The 5,837-nt window shown below is 36.9% G+C and overlaps 1 pseudogene; it reads left to right on the plus strand.

The window, feature by feature from the left end:
* Positions 1 to 369: 369 nt before the first annotated feature.
* LOC136221407 (zinc finger CCCH domain-containing protein 48-like) lies at positions 370 to 5,571 on the plus strand (annotated as a pseudogene).
* Positions 5,572 to 5,837: the final 266 nt, after the last annotated feature.

Genomic DNA, 5,837 nt, shown 5'->3' on the forward strand with positions numbered 1-5,837 from the left:
TTTTTTTGGAGTTTAGGGGGTTAAAGGGTTGTTCCGTGAGGTGAGGGGGTTATAAATGAACAAAATGGACAACTTTAGGGGGCTGTATGCATTTTTTTTACCGTTGGAGGCAAGAACAAAATCCTCCCACGCGCCTCCTGTGTTTGAGACACAAACGTTGACTAGGTCAATGCCACGTCGGATGATAGGGGGTTAAAAGTAGCGTTTTTTAGAATTTAGGGGGTTAAAAGGATGTCCCTTAAATTGAAGGGGTTAAATGAATAAAATGGACAACTTTAAGAGGCTGGGTATGTATTAAGCCTTCCTAAAATTGTCTTGCAAATTATTCTATCGATCGATCAGCTTTCTTTCTGCTTTCAGGTTTGCTTCTTTGTCGAGCGCTTCTCTATATTTGTTTACCAAAATAAAATATTTATGGTTTCTTAATGGATCACCGAGAAGCTATGATCGTCAAGGATTCGATTATGATAATCAAGTCCCTTTTGGTTGGTTTTCCGTTGTGGATTTTAACGGTTTCCCTTTTTACGTGCTTTAGTAGTTTCCGTAATCGGATAATGGTGCTTCTTATTTGTATACGGTGATCGGAAGTGGTATCGTGGAATTTGGAGGTTTTTAGGGTTTTACTCTGCGGAACTCAGAGATATTTGAGGATTTCATCTTTCCATGGGGCTCTTTTAGGGTCTGCTTGGATTGAAGTTAGTGAAGGTTAATTAAATGGAGATTATTTGTGTAATATTGTTTGGGAAGGAGTTTAAATGGAGGTTATTTTTCTAATCTTGCTTAACCTTACTTGAGAAAGAGTTTAAGTTTAAATGAGGTTAAATGGAGGTTCAAAAACCTCCAATTTCAGTCCCACCAAATTGATAGGATCTGGAGGTTCTCTAATCTTCCCTCCCTTCCCTTCCCCTCTCTTTAATGAACCTTAGGAAAATTTCATCCAAGCATACCTTAGGGGTTTTAGGGTTTTCTTCATAGAGTATCGGAAATTTATGGTTTATCCGGAAATTACCAATCAAATCTTTAGGTTTTTTTTTAATTCTGTTCTCTGGGTTAAAGTTCCTCCGATCATGTTCTTGGTGCACCGAAATTAGATAGATTGGATTGGCTGATTGAATTCATCTGGTATTATTGTGTGGTTCTCTATGTTCATTCTGCTCTTGTTTCTGGTCTTTATAGTATGGATAGTTAGATCCCGAATTTTCATGGACGATTCGGAGGACCCAAAGTTTACAGCAACCTGGTATGTCAATTCTGGCTGGCTGGAAACTGTAAGAAAAATCCCTGTAGATTCCTGCACAGGGATGAATTACCCACTTCAAAGAGGCAATTGCCTACTTCAAAGAGAGAATTACCTACTTCAAAGAGGGAATTACAAGCTTCAAATGTTTACAGAAGAACTCCTAAACAATCCAAGACCTCTAACTCTGCTCCAATGAGTTCATTGGCTTCACCTAAGAAGCGCCCTAGCCCAAACAATATCTCAGGTGTTATTACTCCTGGCACCGAGCCTTCTACTAAAAAGGATTTGTTCTCAATGTTGGCACAGCTCGAGGGGCATACTAAGGTAACCATTTGTTTCTTGATTTGTTCTCAATGCTAGTATTAAGTGTTGTGATTAGCTAAATTTCATTGTGGTGGTTTTTTTTCTATGCTAGGGTATCTCTGGGATTGCTCTTCCCTCTAGATCCAATAAGCTCTACTCAGCCAGTGATGATGGAATCGTGAGTATTTGGGACTGTCACACTGGTCAGTCTACAAGGATAGTAACTCTTGGTCAAAAAATTGAATGTTTACTTAGTGAGGGCTCTTGGATGTTTGTTGGTTTGCATAATTCTATAAGGGTTCGTTACTTTCATAATAGATGACTTTCTTTCCTTCACTTATCTGGACTTGTTTTGTTCCAGGGCCTTATTGGATGGGGTTTAGAGGGGTTAATAAGGAAAGGGTTAGTAAGGGTTGATAGAAACCCTTGTTTGGGAGGGGGAAGGGTTAGTAAGGGTTTTTACAAACCCATGTTTGGAATACAAAAAAAAAATTAGAAGTGTAAAGTAATTGAGGGGTTTGAAGTGTTTTTTTTAAGAAATTCCATCCAATTTTCAACCCACCAATTCGGTGGGTTTTGAAGGGTTAGAAATTACCCTTCATTCCCCTTCTTTACCTTTCCCTACCCTTCTCTACCCTTCTTTTATTTACCCTTCCCTACCCTTCATCCAATCAAGCCCTAAGCTCATCAATACCTTTTGTCTCTAGTATTTCAGGCATGGAATTTCGACACTAAAACGGAGTATACCCTTGGCAAGGGAAACGAATCATTTGGACTAGTTTATGCTATGGTTACTAGTGATGATATGCTTTTTTCTGGAGGACAGGTAATCAATGGGATTTCAGTCTTTACGATTTCTGAAGTCCAGGCATTTAAACATTATTAGAACCTTTATATATCTTCGCAGCAAGTATTCATTCGCATCATTTGTTTTTGTTTTGCAGGATGGTTTCATTTTGGTGTGGAAAGGTTATAATGAGAAACTGAAGCCTTTTAAGTTGGCCTCATCTTTGAAAGGTCATACTGCTGCCGTAACATGTTTAACTGTGGGAAGGAACAGGTTATACTCGGGTTCCACAGACGGCACAATAAGGGTAATTAAGAAGACATGATTTAGTGTTTTTTCATTACTAGTCTGTGGGGGGTTTGACATCTGATGTTACTTACTGATTACTTCCATCCAGGTGTGGGACTTGGATACTTTGAAGCTCCTTTATTTGCTAAAAAAGGAGCATACTGATGTATTGAGGTCTATCTATTATCCTGTTCACTGGATAAGAAAATAAAAGTTTGGGGTTGTACCGACGATGAGGGTACCATTGAAGTTGTACATACGCATGATGTCAAACATGTAATTGTTTCTAATTCTGTCTTGTTTTGTTGTGTTTGTTTCTAATTTCTTTATTCTATCTCTTTAGAAGCAAAAGTAGGGGTTACATCTATTGAGAATAAAATGAGGGTATTGACTAAGGTGGTTTGGCCATGTAAGACGAAGAGCGCTTGATGCACCGGTTAGGAGGACTGAAGAGTGGCAAAGGGATGTAGTTGTGAGGGGTAGGGGAAGACCTAACAAACTTGGAGGAGGGTGATCGAGAGTGATATGAGTTTATTGGGGATTGAGGAAAATATGGTAGTGGATAGGACAGAGTGGAGGAAGAGAATTTGTGTCGCTGACACGACTTGATTTCACGGTTTTATATGATGGTTCATGTTAGCCGACCCCGAATCATTTCGGGACTAAGGCTTTGTTGTTGTTGTTGTTGTCTCTCTAGAAGAAATCAAGGGAGTTGTGACGGGAAGTTGTTTGTTCCTTGTTTATACAGGTTGCCATTGCTTTGTGCGGAATACATGATGCAGAAAAAAATCCAGTTTTGTTATGCTCGTGCAATGATAGTTGTATTCGCCAATTTGATCTGCCATCGTGAGTATACTTAAACCACCGTTAATATACCTGCATATATATATTTGATATTTAGGAACAACAATAATTTTCACCTGGTCAGTGACTGACCAAGTGAACTTGGTCAATCACCGTTAGATTTAAGGTTAGTAAAATCCTATGGTAGAGATTAAAATCACCGTAAGGCTTAGATTCACGCCTCCTAGATGCAATGGTGACTGACCTAATTCACTTGGTCAGTCACTGACTAGGTGAAAACCACTATTACACACACTTGTATATAAACCATAGCAGCAGCTGATGAGGGAGAGATTAGGCTGCTAATTTCCACACTGAAAGGTTTCCTAATGCATCACCAGTGAAAAAGAGTTCATCAGGTCCTATCTCCATTCTTCTCACTTCGTCTTTTGAATAAATTCTGCCTCTTTCTTGAAATCTAATAAACAATCCAACATTCAAGACTTTGTTCCTACTGTGGTTTTCAAGAAAGGGGCAGAATTTATTCAAAAGACGAAGTGAGAAGAATGGAGATAGGACCTGATGGACTCTTTTTCACCGGTGATGCATTAGGAAACCTTTTGGTGTGGAAATTGGCAGCCTAATCTCTCCCTCATCAGCTGCTGCTATGGTTTGTATACAAGTGTATGTAATTATTATTGGTTTTGACTCCTGAACAAAAAATTGTAAATATTCTTCATATTATCAATGAAATCAAGTTATGTCTCTTCTACTTATTTTCTTTTTGCCGTTACTTGAACAGAAATGGAAAGTTTATGTTTGCATGTTTTTTGGGTCAAAAGTTTGTATGGTTCCCAACTCTCTTGTTGGTTCTGTTTGTACTTTGTTTTTGTACACCATCTCTGCCAATTATAGTTTGTCTGATTTTTGGGTTTAAAGCTTTTCTAATTCTTATCTAGGCTTAATGCTTTTCCAGTCCCTTTAACTTGTCTAAATTGGTCATTTTACCCTTTCAACTAATCGAATGTTCTATTTACCCCTTTAACTCCATAAAAGCGGTATTTTTCACCCCCTCAACTTGTCCATTTACCTCCTTAACTCCATTTACCTCCTTAATGAGCAAGTGAATTTGCTCATTCACCGTTAGATATAAGCTTATTGAATCTAAGCCTCAGGATGCTTTGAATCTCCACCTTAGGATTTTAATAAGCTTAGATCTAACGGGGAATGAGCAAATTCTACATACTCATTAAGGTGCATGTGATCAAGACTGCTAAATTGATATCATTGTTTAAACGTTAAACCTATATTGGTGTTATTTTGTACGTGGAACCTAAATTGATACTTTTCCAAAAACCATAGGTATATTTTGGTACCTTATCCCTACATATAATGTCTTTAACTTGCTTATATTAATGTTCTTGTTATTTGTATCTTTTATTCATTCCTTCTTTTTTCAACTTTTTTTACTAGTTAAATTTTGATTATCTAATTGTTGTAATACAATTTTATTGTAATAAACACATGAAGGATCAATATAATTATCAAATTAAAACAAAATAAAAAAAACTTCATATTAAAAAAATATATTTTCAAACTCATTTGAATAAGACCTATTAATTTTGCACTATAAAAGGATAAAAAATACCACATTTATGGAGTTAAGGGGGTAAATATGATCATAAGATGTGAGAAATACCACTTTTATGGAATTAAGGGGTAAATAGGACATTCGATGAGTTGAGGAGGGGTAAAATGCCTGATTTGGACAAGTTAAGAGGGTGAGAAATACTATTTTAATGGAGTTAAATTGGTAAATAGAACATTTGATTAGTTGGAGGGGTAAAATAACCAATTTGAACAAGTTAAGGGGCTGGAAGAATATTAAGCCTTTTATCTAACATGAAACTTATTTAATCATAGTTATTAATTTCTATTGCTTTTTATTTCATTTGTGTTCCTTATATAAAGATATAATAAATAAAGAATTGGATGGAAATTTGACAAAACCGTTATCCTTTTGATATGTAGTGATATTTTGATACATGGATTTAGGCACGTGGTGGAAATTGCAAGGGGAGAATCAACAAAAATTTGTGGATGAGATGACCAAAAAAGATATTTGGACTTGCAATATGGATTCAGATATAGATTCAATATGGAATAAGATGGAGCATAGTATAAGGGAAGTAGCGAAGGAAGTTCTAGGGGAATCTAAAGGTAGCATGCCACCGGGTAAGGACACATCTTGGTGGACAGAAGAAGTACGACAAGCAGTAAAGAGTAAGAGAGAATCCTATAAACTATTGGGGAAATGTAGGAGTGACGAGAACTACGAAAAATACAAAGAGGCTAAAAGGGAAGTAAAGAAGGTCATACGAGATGCTAGAGCAAAGGTGAATCGGGATCTGTATACAAGATTGGATACGAAAGAAG

Source organism: Euphorbia lathyris, chromosome 1, assembly GCF_963576675.1.
Source record: "Euphorbia lathyris chromosome 1, ddEupLath1.1, whole genome shotgun sequence".
Taxonomy (NCBI): domain Eukaryota; kingdom Viridiplantae; phylum Streptophyta; class Magnoliopsida; order Malpighiales; family Euphorbiaceae; genus Euphorbia; species Euphorbia lathyris.